The sequence below is a fragment of the Rhinolophus sinicus genome, linkage group LG02 (genome assembly GCF_036562045.2).
Source record: "Rhinolophus sinicus isolate RSC01 linkage group LG02, ASM3656204v1, whole genome shotgun sequence".
Classification (NCBI taxonomy): domain Eukaryota; kingdom Metazoa; phylum Chordata; class Mammalia; order Chiroptera; family Rhinolophidae; genus Rhinolophus; species Rhinolophus sinicus.
In genome coordinates, this window is record NC_133752.1 from 109292349 (window position 1) to 109308321 (window position 15973).

General features: G+C 39.9%; 1 protein-coding gene across 3 annotated transcripts in view; it reads right to left on the bottom strand.

The window, feature by feature from the left end:
• The window catches only part of USP18 (ubiquitin specific peptidase 18), a 55360-nt gene extending 44083 nt beyond the window's left edge, over nucleotides 1–11277 (bottom strand). For 2 of the 3 annotated variants that reach the window (XM_019757220.2, XM_019757219.2), the window contains exon 1: nucleotides 11139–11277. The gene's annotated coding sequence lies outside the window, so the exon portion shown is untranslated. The remainder of the gene's footprint in view (nucleotides 1–11138) is intronic. The other variant, XM_074325090.1, reaches the window with a different exon arrangement.
• Nucleotides 11278–15973: the final 4696 nt, after the last annotated feature.

Here is a 15973-nt window from a genome sequence, read left to right on the forward strand (position 1 = left end):
AAACAAAAAATACCTAGGAATAAATTTAACCAAGGAGTTAAATGACCTGCACTCAGAAAATGATAAGATACTGAAGAGAGAAATTAAAGAAGATACAAATAAATGGAAATATATCCCATGCTCATGGATAGGAAGAATTAATATAGTTAAAATGTCCATACGACCCAAATCAAGCCATAGAGTTAATGCAATCTCTATCAAAATACCAACGGCATTTTTCACAGTACTAGAACAAATAATCCTAACATTTATATGGAATCACAAAAGATCCCCAAATAGCGAAAACAATCTTGAGAAAGAAGAAAATAGTTAGAGGTATCATGCTTCCTGATATCAAACTATATTTCAAGTCTATAGTGATCAAAACAGCATGGTGCTGGCATAAAAACAGACATATAGATCAATGGAATATAATAGAGAGCCCAGAAATAAACCCACGCCCATATGGTCAATTAATCTATGAAAGAGAAGGCAAGAATATACAATGGAGGAAAGATAGTCTGTTCAATAAATGGTGTTGGGAAAACTGGACAGATATACGCCAAAAAAAAATCTGGACGACCTTCTTATACCACATACAAAAATAAACTCAAAATGGATTAAATACTTAAATGTAAGACCTAGAACCACAAAACTCCTAGAAGAAAACACAGACAGTAAATTCTCTGACATTGTTCTTAGTAATATTTTTGTTGATACATCTCTTCTGGCAAGGGAAACAAAAGAAAAACTAAATAAATAGGATGACATCAAACTAAAAAATTTTTGCACAGCAACCTACCGATTGGGAGAAGATATTCTTCAATGACACATCTGATAAGGGGTTAATAGCCAGAATTTATAAAGAACTCATACAATGTAACACTAAACAAACAAACAAATAAACAAAGAACAACCCAATGAGAAAATGGGCAGAGGACCTAAACAGACATGTCTCCAAAGAGGACATACAGGTGGTCAACAGAATTATGAAAAGACGCTCAATGTCTCTAATCATCAGAGAAATGCAAATTAAAACCACAATATCACCTCACAGCTGTCAGAATGACTATCATCAATATATCAAAAACAAGTGTTGGTGAGGATATATCAAAAAAAGTGTTGGAGAAAAGATAACCCTCGTGCACTGTTGGTGGGATTGCAAATTGATGCAGCCACTATGGGAAATGGTTTGGAGAGTCTTAACAAAATTAAATATAGAACTACCTTATGACCCAGCAATTCCACTTTTGGGTATTTATCCAAAGAAATCCAAAACACTAATTCAAAAAGACGTATGTACCCCTATGTTCACTGTAGCACTATTTGCAACAGCCAAAATATGGAAGCAACCTAAAAGTCCCTCAACAGATGACTGGATAAAAAAGATGTGGTACATATATACAATGGACTATTACGCAGCCATAAAAAAGAATAAAATCTTACCATTTCCAACAACATAGATGGACCTAGAGGATATTATGCTAAGTGAAATAAGTCAGACAGAGACAAAAACCATAGGATTTCACTTATATATGGAATCTAAAGAACAAAATAAATAAACAAACAGAAACACACTCATAGATACAAAACACAAACTGGTGGTTGCCAGATTGAAAGGGTGGTGAAAAAGGCGAAGGGATTAAGAAGTATAAATCGGTAGTTACAAAATAGTCATGGGGATGTAAAGTACAGCATAGGGAATATAGTCAATAATATTGTAATAACTATGTATAGTGCCAGTTGGTATTAGACTAGTCAGTGGGATCACTTCTTAAATTATATAAATGTCTAACCACTATGCTGTATACTGGAAACTAATATAAAATAATACTGAATGTCAAAAATATGCACTTTGTAAATTTCAAAACACACTACAAATATTAGCGGAAAAATAAATATCTTCCTTCTATTGATGTAATTGGAAGGGAAACGAAAGACCTCACCCCACCCCCAAGTGTTCAATCCCTTTCTACACTCTCCTTCCTTCAGGGCTGGCCTTGCAGCCTCTGCTTAAACACCTCCATGCGGGACACATTACTGCTGCGGGAGCTGGCTCACGGGAGCTGCCCCTCCCCTGCCTCATACATATCCCTTGTCTTTGTCTCCTAATCAGAACACTAGCTGGGTTTCTGCCTGAATCAGTGCTTCCTCAATAGCTGTTCTTTTTTATTGCAAAGAAATGTTGTTATCTCTCACTTTGGCCTTTTATTTTAGGTTAATACTGGGGAAGCCTGTCCTGGCTCACAGGCAGGCCTGAGTGTTGTCTACGCCCCAGGCATTTTGTGCACAGAGCTATTCAAGTATTTGGCTCATTACATGCTTGTGTGGCAACTAAATGAGTGCCACTCAGATTCCTGCAGGACAGATCCTATTCCCCAGGCTGAGGGGAGAGTTAGTGGTGACAACTCACAACTGAGTCCATCCAGGAATTTATCCCAGTGAAGAAAGCTGGCCCAATCCTTAGCCAGTGACCATACAATGAGAGGATATAAAGGCGTTACCGCCTTCCTCACGGTGAAAGGGCTCTGATGGGTCATCCAGCCCCAGAGCTCCCCGTAACACGTTGCGTACGGCGGGGTTTAAATCCCTCGTGAAGATTCTCGTGATCCATACGCAACATGTTAAGAGTGGCTGAGGCCTCTCCTGCAATTGTCTGGCAGGTCACCTCCTCCCTCTACCATCCCTGCTTTGCTCACCCCTCCCAGTTGTTATTCCCAAGGGTACTGCCCAATAAACATCCTGCATGCATGTCTCAGAGTCTTAGTGTCTGACCGGAGACCCTAAACAGTGAGCACTGTGTATTTTCACCTGCTTCCGTTACACCTTGCACAGTGTATAGCAAGCATTCAATGAATGAATGAAAGAATAAATGAATGAATAAGGTCTTATGGGGAACAAAACAATTGTCTCCAAATAACTAAAAGGCTATCATGTGGGAGAGACACAATTAGACTTCTTGTCTTTGGGACCTGGGGAGTAGGGGGATCAAACTACCAAATGTGTGAAAATTACAAAGAAGCAGGTTTCATTATAAAACAAAAACTTTCTCATAGCCAGTGAGCCAGCTCCCGCAGCACTAATGTGTCCCGCATGGACGTGTTTAAGCAGAGGCTGCGAGGCCAGCCCTGAAGGAAGGTGAGTGTAGAAAGGGATTGAACAGTTGGGGAGCGGTGGGGGGAGTGTGAGATCTTTCGTTTTCCTTCCAAACCTGAAGCCTCTGACTGATTCTTCTATCTTGACAGTCATTTTAATTCAACTAGAAGCATTCAAATGTGTCCCATTGAAATTCATATTCTGGAGAATTACCGTGGCAGTTGGAAAGATAAGTCACTGCTAGTCCTGGAGTAAACAGGACAGGACCCTTGCACACACACTCCCCCTGAGGAAAATATATTTTTTAAAAATTTTTTAAATATTTTTTTCAAATGACTAACTTATGAAGAAAATTTGCAAAGTGCACAAATGTATAATGCAGAAAGTATAAATTAATCTCAGCACCTAGGGATAACCAGCACTGGTATGTATCTCCTCAATCTTTTCTCCTACGTATTTTTGACGTGCTTGATATTATATTGTGTTGCTTATTTTGCACTATAACAAGAATTTTCCAAAGTATTACAAGCTCTTTCTAAATATTTTTTGATACCTGATATAGCAACAAAACATTGTGGAATATTCTGGTTCTTTTTCAATTTTTTACAATTATAAAAAATACAATCGTGAATATATTTAGGCAAAATTTTTTTCTCTACCTGTTTGATTTTTCCTCATGCAAACCAAAAGCCCACGGACACAACACTGTAGCTATAAATGAGGTCATGTTAGCCACAATGCCCAACTTCCCCAGTCTTTTACTTCTCCCTGACAACACAGACTTCAGCTGCCTAAAATTTCTCCCCAAGTGTGTTCTGAAATCTCAGGAGTTTCTCATGTGTTTTGGAACAAGGTCGCAACCACTGTACCCTGCCATTCTCCACTCAGAGTGTCTGCAGGGCACAGCCAGACTCAGCAATCAGCCGCCAAGGTTCCCTCACATCTCCACGTGGAAGTGGGAAACAAGCCCAGCTCCTCCCACTGCATTGTGCCTTTTGATTTCACCAGGTTCCTTCTGAAAGTGCTCTAACTTCTGCCTGCAGCTGTGCTCTCTCCAGAGTTCTCAGTCCTGTCCCCAGGTCTAAGCTGGAGAGCATAAACCATACTATCTTCTCTCTGTCTTTGTTCTCTCCACTCAGGGGCATATAAGCAAGACTTTCTCAATTGTCCCCCTGTCCACATGCAAATAAATCTGCGGCCCTCTAACTTACCCAACCATCAGATACAACCAGACACCAAATCAAGGTACAGGAGATATTCTTAGAATTATAATCACAAAGTCAAAGTGTAAAAAGTTTAAGGTTCTTAATATACTCGTATGTTGCTAAATGCCTTGCACCGGTTTATACTCTGACCACTAGGATGTGAGAGGCCTGTCAGGGCTCAGTGGTTAAATGAAGTAGCCTAAGTTCATTGATGTTTACAAGGACAGATTTTTATGGAACAGGTAAGTTTGGAACTAAGTTTATTAAAGAGGAAAGGGCATGGTTTGAAATAAGGGGCATCTTGAGGGAAGGCAGGTGAGGGGCAAGAAAAGATTAGTGGCTGAGGGAGGAGGATGCAGGGAAGAGTGTGCATAAGACTGCAAGCAGATTTCCACAGGTGAATAATAGCACTGGAATAAAATGTGAAAGTTCCAGAATTTTAATATTTGTAAGAAGTAACTGGCCACTAGTGTCAGGGAAATGCAAGTCATGACCACAATGAGATACCATTTTACACTATTCAATTGGCAACAATTAAGAGTTCTGATTGAACCAAGTGTTGGAGGAGATGTGGGCAACCACATTGGAAAACAATTTGGCATCATCTTGTAAAGTTAAAGAGTAACTTAACTTCAACCCAAAAATCCCAAGAGAAATTCTTACACATGTACTTGAAGACACATACAAGAATGTTCAGAGTGGCACAGTTTGTAATAGCAACAACATGGAAACAATCCAAGTGCTCAGCCCAACTGATGGAAGAATGGGTGTATAAGCTGTAATAAATTTACACACACAAAAATAATATTCAGCAGCAGCATGTGAGTGACCTATATACAGCGTATGTCACAGTATGGTGAATCTTAGAAACAAAATGTTGAGTCAAAAAGCAATTCTTAGAAGACAATTGTGGGGGCAGAGCCCCAGAAAGTAGTTTCCAGGCTCTTGGCCTCACATGGAAAGGTGCTCACTCAGGTAGTAAATGGCCATCAACTGTGATTGCATGGCCATCAGCTGTGGCTAGTTGGCCGTCAGCTGTAACCAGTGAGCCATTGGCCAGTAATATAACTGCTGTGGCTACGCTAGCAAAAAAATGATGGGGGCTAGCAAGAAGATGGTGGCTGAGCTAACAAGGGCGGATTACAGAGAGGCGGATGCCGGCAGCGAGAATATAGTGGTATGACTCCCCTACCTATGGCTCCATGGGTGTTCCTTTTTGGCCTCACCATATCCTGCGTTGTTGTGTGGGGAGCGGGAGCAGAGACCCCACAGGCCGCCCCGCACAACACATGGCGTAGTCAGCAGGATCCCCTGCATGACAACAATATAGAATATTTCTTTGTGTATATTCAAACTCAAAAATAGAACCTTATCTTGTTTAGGCATCAATGTGTGTGTGTGTGTGTGTGTGAGAGAGAGAGAGAGAGAGAGAGACAGAGAGACAGAGAGACAGAGAGAGACAGAGAGACAGAGAGACAGAGAGACAGAGAGAGAAAGAGAGAGAAATAAAGCTTAAATCAATCATGAAAATCACAAAGATCATGTGATTACCTTATGGGGAGTCAGAGGTATGAGACAAGTGGAGAACATATAGTTGCTAGTAATGTTCCAGTTTGGGGGTGAAGGGGTTTGATAAGTGTATATTTTGTGATTAACTAGTTAATCAATGAATTGGAACTTGGAGTCAAGGCCAATGGCCCGAGGAAAACAGACAGGGACTAACACAGGAATCATTCTTCTCTCTGAGCAGAGCACATGCTCAGCTCAAGCAGTTAAGGCAGAGCTCACACAATTGATGACATCTCAATTACAAATCGCCTTGTGGATTTTCCCCAAACAACAGTTTGAACTGAAGGTGGCGAGGAGTCCTTAACGACAGAAGTCCTTCACAAAGCTCTCACTTGTAGCGTCTCCTAGTGGAGAAAAGGAGCAGCCAAACCAAGTTGGGCATGGCGGCACTGTCCCCTAGTGGGATATATGAAGAACATCCAGGTTGAAATGAGTTGAAGGAAGACTGCCAAGCACTGTACCAAGTAAATAAAAATGAGTACACATTAAACAACAAATAACAAAAGACACAGTATGAAAACCTTGAATCACGTGGAAGGCCCATAATGTGAGTGGTGCTGCCCCCGAATGCATTCTACACCTTGTGTGAAGATTTAAATTTTTCAGATGAAGCAGGAAAGCCCCCGAGTGTGGCTTTGACATTATTGTTTAGCCAAGACCTGCTCCTTGGCTTCAACTCTGCCTTAGCCCTTGAAAGGCCAAGTCAGCAAATGCCCACTTCAGTGGCAATTCCTCTGTCCCTGCACTTGGGCATGACTGAGTGATCACTTTGGTTACCACCACACATAATCACTGTAACAAAAGGGGAGGTCACTCGGGTTAACTGTGATTATCTCAATAGCCAGTTACAAATATTCCACGTATAACTTAGGGTAGAAAATCTCATATACTTTATATGTTGAGATATAAATGCATAATTTTACTGCAAAAGTAAGATCCTGAAATGATTAACGGTTTGGGCCTTTTATTTTACATATAAAACTATTATTTTAAAATCTTATTTAAAAAATTGAAAATTAATATATATATATTAAAGAGCGAATAAATTTTGTAAGCAGTTTGTGAAGAATATTATATCTTTGGGGCTTATGACTATTAAATTTATTTATTGAATTTAAAAAGTAATTTAGAATAACAGAGTTAAGTTTGTATCAGTTCTATGCTTTTTAATATTGTTTGGTACACCGGCATTCATAATATTAAACAAAATAATCTTTAAGAATTGCATTTAAGTGTTAATTATTTAGTCCCAATTAAGCCATGAGTCTTTGAGGGGAAAAAAATCCTATTTATGAATTCGTCACATCTTGTGAAGAAGAATTAAAGTGAAACTTCATCACCTCAAATTATCATGAGGAAAAACTCCAAACATATATATTAAAAATAAAATAATAAATATCATTCAATTCAAGTGTAATAAAGAATATAAAAATAATCTGAAAAAAAATGTTTAGAGAAAAACAAAGTACCCAAAACACAGTTTGTTCTCAGCCAAACTTCAAAAATCACAAACTGCACAAATGGATCAAGCATACATCTTTGTAGTGTATAGTCTATTTCTGGAGGCTAAAAATGATTGTCCAAATGATGGCTTTAGATTGTCACTCAATTCAATAATTGGAAACAAACGGCTCAGCTTTCTAGAGCTGCCCAAACTATGAATCATTGCTCTGGAAAATATGTTCTTAAAAATAATTTTCCTGAGTTGTATTCTGCTGTGTGCACATGCACACACACCCACAGTGATAATTCTAGATGTGCTACTTCTATATCATGTACATTAGGCATCTGAACAGCAGAAACAACCAGAGTCTCTTTTAAACTTAACAGCATGATGGATTAATGATGAATTTAGCAGGATTCTCTCCTTGCAAATCTGATTGAGGAAATATTTACAGACTGGAAAACCAGTTTTTAAAACAGCAATACCATACAATTGTCATCAGTAGTAGAACAAACAAGATGAAGGCTATGAGTGGTTTAGGAATCACAAACTTACAGTCAGGGCTGGTTTCATGAGTGTTTGACTTGTGTAGTTAGAGAGACCAGCACTTAGAAGTGTGCCCAGGCTTGGTTTAATGCTCTCCTGTTACAGTCTTGAATTCTTCATTTTTTTAATAAGGAGCCCCATGTCTTTATTTTACCACAGCACCCGCAAATTACATAGCCTGTCTTGCATGAAGTGTTTTGTTCACATCCTTACAGTACATGCTCAGGAAGCACCTTCAGTTAGTTTCGTGAAGACTGTTTTCAGTGTTAGTCCCCCTAAAGGTGCATGATTTCCCAGGTGCTTTACTTCCATTTAATGGAGTCGTTAGTGCAAACTCATGTTCTTATTTGGAAGGTAGAAATCTCTTGGTCCAGGTCTAGCAGCAATAGCCAGATTTTCACATTATAAGAAAATACTATGAACAATTATATGCCAACAAATTGGACAATCTGGAAGAAATGGATAAATTCCAACAAACATACAATCTTCCAAGACTGAAATTGAATCAGTAATCAAAAACCTCTCATCAAATAAAAGTCCTGGACCGATGCTTTCAAAAGTAAAGTTTACCAAACATTCAAAGAAGAATTAACACTGATTCTTCTCAAACTATTCCAAAAAATTCAAGAGAAGGGAAGGATCCCAAGCTCATTTTACGAGGCCAGCATTGCCCTGATTCCAAAACCAGACAAGGAAGGAAGGAAGGAAGAAGGAAGGAAGGAAGGAAGGAAGGAAAGAAAAGAAAAGAAAATTATAGGCCAATATCCCTGATGACGTAGATGCAAAAATCCTTAACAAAATATTAGCAAACCAAATTCAGCAATACATTAGAAAGGTCAAGAAACCATGATCAAATGGGATTTATTCCCAGGATTCAAGGTTGGCTCAATATCCACAAAACAACTAACATGATACACCACATATACAAAATGAAAGATAAAAATCATATCATCACATCAATAGACACAGAAAAAGCATTTGACAGAGTAGAAAGGGACCAGCCTGTGTTTTCCAGAGACACTGTTCTACAGTCTGCCAAGACCTTGAAAATGTTTACCAGCCAAACAGGACAGTAAAACCCACTGAAGTGTATCATTTGGGCAGGCTGGCAGGCCAGATCCCAAAGGGCAACAGAAAAAGGCAGCAACCTTCAGAGCTGATCACAAATGGGAGAAAGGTAGGTGGGGCAACAAAAGGAAGGCAAGTGACACTCAGAGATCTAAGAAGGATGGGGAAAGGCAGAGTAGGCAGACAGCATGCAGTTGAGCTAAGCAGATGGCGACAAGCACCCACCAGAGAAAAGAGGATGGAAGTTGAATTTTTAAACTCAATCCTTGACCCAAAAAATTGGCTCCAACAGAGCATGTTTTAGGGCAATGAAACTATTCGGTCCGATCTATAATAGTGTATACATGGCATTATACATTTGTCAAAACTCATAGAATGTATAACACCAAGAGTGACCCTAATGTAAAGTATGAACTTGGAATGATAATGATGTGTCCATGTAGATTCATCAATTGTAAGAAATGTACCGTCTGGTGGGGACTGTCAGTAATGAGGCTGGGCAGGAGGGAGTGTATGGGAAGTCTCTGTACTTCTCACACAATTTTGCTGTGAACCTAAATTTCTCTAAAAAATAGAGTCTATTATTTAAAATATATATTTCAAAGAGCTAAAACAACTTAGCTCCCACTCTTTCTGAAATTTTTATCCTTAAATTAAGTAGGAGATGTGAATGATATAGAAGCAGCTGGCTTAGGCCCACCATCACTGTAGCCACAGAACCAATCAGAGTCTTAGAGAAATAATAAACGTCACGATGCAGGAAACCTAGTGTGGTTCCGGGCTCTAACTAGGCTGTTCACTCACAACTAGACTCTCTGCAAGAAAAATTGACTCTGTCTTTAAATGCCCTAAGGAAAAAAATTAACATGCCTGTAACATGACATGAGCTGCCTCGCAGTCTTCCTAATCCAACCCATAATGGCAAGAGCATGTCATTCTTAACCATTTGCTAAGTGCTTCTTGAAGAATGGTTATGTGCTGGGCAGGCAGATTAGAACATACCACATAAAACCCAAAGTAAGAGGGAATCTTGGGGCTATTCAAAAAAAAAAAAAAAAAAAAAACCGGCCCGTGCAAAAAGCATTCGGACTTACCTTCTTGGAGCCTGTGTATGTGTTAAACATTTTCCCCTTTGCAAGCCCCTCATTGTGCAAAAGTGCCCAAACTGGGCAACACATCTTTTAATGGTGAAAAAAGCCTTTCCTGTAGTTCTTTGATAGAACACCATAAATCAAGATGGAGCTGTATACCTGGTTTAGTCTCCTACGCACTTTTTCCAATGAACACAGATAACCTAGATATCCAGATTTAACTCTCTGCCTCACTCTGTACAATATAACACTGAAATGTTTTTAAATATCTGCCTGGTTTTCTGGAACAATTCAAAGTGTAACCACCTCAGTGCTGTAAAGTATGCCTCTGATTTAATTTTCAAATGCTTTGAACAGAAATTTTCAGGAGTCGTAAGTGGAGTTTTATGTTTAAAGATCTAAATTTATCTTTCTTCCAGGAAAAAGGGGGAAGAAGTAAAAAGGGGGACAAAGACTAAAATACTCTAATTTGCACAATTTGACAAAATCTTTCAAATTTCTCAGTGAGTATGCCCGACCCAGCAATCCACTACTAGGAATTTCCAGAAGAGATACTCCATGGGGCTCTGCACAAATACATCTGTGTATTCACATGAAATGACAGTCATCGCTGTATCATCTACAGCAATAAAAACTGGAAACAACCGAAATGCCCTCAGGTTGTTTAAACAAATGATATTCTTCTCATATTATGTACAAATCTTGAAAAATTAGGTGGAGATATCTATATGTCTTGCCATGAAAAGATGTCCCTAACATACTGTTAAGAAGGAAAAACCAAATTATAAAACAATTTTAAAGACTTGCACATAGGAAAATTTCTGGTAAGGTATATACATAAAAATGATACTGAGTTGAGATGTAAGAGAAACTTTTGTTTCTACATTACACATTTGTCTGCATGGTCTGAATTTTTTACAAGCTTGTGTTTTTAACTAAACACAGTCACGCAAAAAGTCCAAATAAATATATCAGCTTGAAAAAAAAATCATTGGTCCAATATATTTGTGTAATGACTACAGACCATATTGAAATTTGCAGAGCCCCAGTAAATTCCTAAATTATTCAGATGGCATACGAGCAGAGCCCCATGAGATATCTCTCCTGGAAAGAAAACTTCCAAATTAGCACCGAACTTGCCTTAATCGGCGAGCCAGCGTCAAATCTCGACTGCTGAGTTGGAAACTCCGACGAGGCTTTCTGTGCGGCAGTCGCTGAGCTTTGCGGAGGACGCGCCAGGGAGATGGAGCCTGGCCGTGTCCTCCACTCATCTGGCTGCGCTCTCCGCGCTGCCGCCCCTGGCCCCGCCCACCGCGCCCCGCCCGCCGCCGGCTTTCGTTTCCCACCGAAAGGAAAGTGAAACTCAGCGGGAGGCCGGGCGCGAAGTTCTGCGCTGGAGAAGGTGAGCCTGACTACCCCAAAGGCAGCCGCTCCGCGGAGCTCGTGCATCTGCACTGTGCATTTTAGCATTTCAGATGTATGCTATGTTTTCAATATATGCATTTTGTCCATGATTCCAAGAAGACACGCTTCTTTTTATTTGACATTTTAAGATCCCTGCAATTAGTATGACTCGTACAATCTCTTGGCCTTTCGTAGGAGACATGACAGCATTTTTTTTTTCTTTCTTAATACCATAATACAATTTCTTAAAGTGTGTATCTTAAACTCGATGGTTTGTAGATTCGATGAAATATGGCACATAGGTATAATAAAGCCGTTATTTTTTTGTCCAGCTGCTCTGCAGAGCCCCAGAATAGGATCCACGTGGTGAATGGTAGAGCAGAACGGGAAAAAACAGTGAACTGTTTATATTCCTCAGTAGAACTTATAATGCAAGGTCTAACTTTTAGACTTAATGTTCACTGGATCCCTGAGATGTGCGAGGCTCTCTTCTAAACTGTAAACCTAATGTAATCTAGACAACAGCTTCTTAATGTAAACCCTATTTTTATCCCAATTTTATAGGTGGGAATATTAAATTTCAAAAAGCTTAAGTGCTGTCTAATCCCTTCCCCTTCTAAATTGGCAACTACAATATTGCCAAGGGGAAATGAAAGACAATTTTGGGAATATAATCAATAATGCTGTAAAGACTTTGTAGGTTGTCAGATGGGCACATGTCTTATTAGGGAGACCACTTCATGGACAGTGTAGATGCCTGACCACTGCGCTGTACACCTGAAGCTGAAGCTGAATAATAATGTCAACCGTAATTTAATATATCCATAGTCATGGGATGTGGTGTACAGCATGGGGAATAGAGTCAGTGGAACTGTATTAGATATATACGATGCAAGAGAGCAATAGATTGGGGGGGTTATCACTTTGTGAGGGGTGAAATGTCTAAATAGTACATTGTTTTGTACACCTGAAACTAATAATAAAGAATAAACAAAAATAAATAAAGGTTAAGTGACCTGCCCAAAGTCAGAAGATTACAAGTGGCAGAGCCAGGATTCCAAAGGGGTCTGATTTCAGAACTTTGGTCTTAACCACCACTGCCACCAACTAAATTTAATTTCACCCTTCATGTAAAATACAAGCTCAGTGAAACTAGGGGCTCACCAGGTGGGCATCAGATATATATAAGGTTAAAGGGTCTGTAACACGCATGTGTGAAATGCTTATTACCTCATGTATGGAGCCTTCTGGGCGGGGGGTGGGGGGGCACAGGGTTACCTGCCTCAGGTTCTAGCTGCTGGGCAGGGGTAAATTCGTGCAGGGAAGCAGCATGAGATCTCCTCACAAGCTCATTCTTTCTGAGAGCCATCCACTGGCCAGATGTGAGGGTGAGAGGCTCCAGAAACCCAAAGCTGCCAGGACTTCGTGACGTGCTGGTAGGGCCTGCAGTAAGGTACGTATTCTGTTGAGACTCTCACGGCATGAAGATATACATACCCATAATATATGTGGAGGTGGACATTAGAAGCATGAGCCCAGATGTGTGCACATGCTGTGTATATACATCCATGTGCGTGCCTGCGTTTGTAACTCATCTATGCTAAGGCGCCCTTCCTTGTAGTCTGAACGGAAAGCAGTACCATGCACAGCCCAGCATGTTCTTGCTGGTACATGATGTTTACACAGGTACACAGTGGTGAGCACAGAGTGGGTCCTCAGTATATTTGCTGACTAATCAATTGTATAACCAACATTATATCTCTGTCAAGCCTTGTCAATAAACAGGAAACTCATACATTCTGAGGTGAGGGAAATGGGGGAGGATGTAGTACAGTGTGATACAGTTTGCCTAATATTTCAAGTTCGTAGGATTCTAAGGAACAGGTTGTATTTGCTTCCAGTGATATTGGCGGATGGCTATTTCTAGTCAATCGGTTCATTCTACTTGAATCTTATCATATAGTAGAGCAAAGTAATTGGCATCGCTGCCCCTGGAGAATGGACACAAGTCAGTCTTGGGGCCAGAGACTAGACTGCCTAAGGATCCATTAATTATTATGAGGGCTCTTTCTCTTCCCTTCCCTTTCTTTACCTTACCTTCCTAAACGATTCAGTGCTAAAGCCACTGGGTGGGACAAACAATGTAGGCCTCATGCAGTAGGCTTCCTCAGTGGCCCAGAGCAGGATGAGAATTGCGTCCACATGGAAGAGCTGCCTGAGCAGGGTTCTGGCCTCCAAGTAGGAGAGGAAGGTGGCTGTCCACACGTGCCTGGGGGACAGCCCAGCACATAATGTCAGAGCCCAAGCAGGGTGAGGAGGGTGTCAGCACAGGCAGGCTGCCCAGCCTGGGTGTCAGAACCCACACGGGTGCCGAAAACATCCACACGGGCAGGGGGTGCAGCCTGGGCTAGTGGTCTGAGGTGGGCTTCTGTCCATGGGAATGCAATGCGAGGTGTTGGAACATTGGCAGGAGCAGGAGGGTGTCCATCTAGGAGAGGTGCTTGGGGAGACGAGAGACTGGTTATATACTGAGGGATTATCAAATAAGTAGCTATATTAAGGATAATGGGCCAGGTTTGTGACTGTCAGAGAAGGGAGTTGCAAATAAAGAAAGGGAAGATGACCCCTGTAGTGTTGAATAGGAACTGGAGTTGTCAGTGTGAATTCACGATTTTCAGTATGTTTACAGAGACAGGTAAAGGTATCAATGTGGAGGCAAATATGTGTACACACACATGTATTCCCTAACTGTCCACAGAGAGGGGCTCGAAGCAGTGACACCTCTGTGGCCATGAGCACGTATAGCTCCCAGATCTTGGCTCCTAATTACCATCCTCTAATAAAAGGAACCAGAGTTGCTTAACGCAATGGCTGTTTCCAGATGAATGACAAGATGAGCCTAAGACACCTTGTTCTGCCAGAAGGTAAGGAAATGCTCAGAAAAAGATGAGAATATGTCAAAAGGACATGGAAGCCAACTTAAGGGCATTCCCATCAGCCAAATATGAAACAATCTGAGCATCAACATAAATAATGATAGTAACAGATTATAACCCACTAAGGAAAATAGGAAACCATAGTCCATACCAATAAAAATAATTGAATCAATTCAAAGTTTCATGAGGAATAGAATATTTATACAACTTCAAAATTCTTTCCCACAAAATACATATTATTAATATTACATTATAATTACAATTAATTTAAATATTAATTACAAAGGGTAAACGATATACTTTCACAGTAGCATTGGACACCAACAGTGATAGGAAAGTTGAAATTATGTGCCACCTGTTAGGATGAAATGAAAAGAACACAGCATCACTTCTGTGCTTTGTTGTCCAATGTGCAGGATCTAAATCCATTCACCAGGAAACATGGGACTCACCCATATTGAGGCACGCTCTACAGAATAGCTGGCCTGTAATCTTCAACAGTGTCAAGGTCATGAAAAATCAAAGAAAGACTTGAGAAACTGTTCCAGACCTAAAAGATAATTACAACTAGATGCAACAGAAGCCCCTGAACTGGATCCTTTTGCTATAATGGACAATATTGGGACAATTGGTGCGACTTGAATGGGGTTTGAAAATTAAGGAGCAGTAATTTCATACTAGGGTGTTAGGAGGGAATGACCTATCGTGCAGAAAATTTACTTTCAAATAGTTCAAGAAAAAAATTATACCGTACTTGCAACTTTTATGTAAATTTAATGTTTCAAAATTTTTTAAGTAAAAAAATAGTATGAGTTAATAGTTTTGTCAGAAGATTATTAAGATGGTACTCTTTGAAAGTGTTGGTTGAAGGATTTCTCAAAACCTTGCAAGAAAGAGTTTGAAATGAATCTGCATAATATTTGTTTCAAAAGAAAGTTTGGGCCCTGAGTAGTGTTTTCTGTAGCTTGCATAATATTTCTGCCTATTTGGAATGTTTTCAGTGTCACTGAAATTCTCATTAGCTGAATTTCTTTCTATTTTTCCTTTTTTAAAAAAATATAAATTTGAAGTGTGAGGCAAGAAGCCCCACCTAACTGCCTCACTTGAAAATTCTGCCTAAAAACTGGTCACAGAGGAAGATGCTTGGCTGACTCTGAGATAATCTGGTTCTCCTTCACAGAGGAAAGCTACTTTAGAGAAAAGCTATTTGTCCGAGGTGAGGAACAATTTATAGAACCTGATGCTAATTCTTGTTCTAGGAAAAGGGGAGGGTTTGTTGCATGAAATAAGGGCAAATGGTGCTTTAAGAAATGGGGGTGGGGGGTAAATCAGCAACTGGTAAAGTATTAGTACTTTCTAAAAAGCACATTTCTTTATAAACACATGTAGTTCATGTGACTTGTTTGTTCATTCCCTCTCCACAACTTTTTCTCTTGCCTATTTTCCTCTCTGCATTTTGTCAATATGTGCTTTTTTTATTTTAAATTTTACTTTATTTGGTATGGTTCCAAAAATAAATAATGTTATTTGCTTTAAAGGCATGTTGATTGAATCTGCCTCACAGATTAAACACACTATCTTAAGAAGGAGAGGGTGGTGATAAACTGAAACAGTCAAACAGAACTCTAAGTTTCA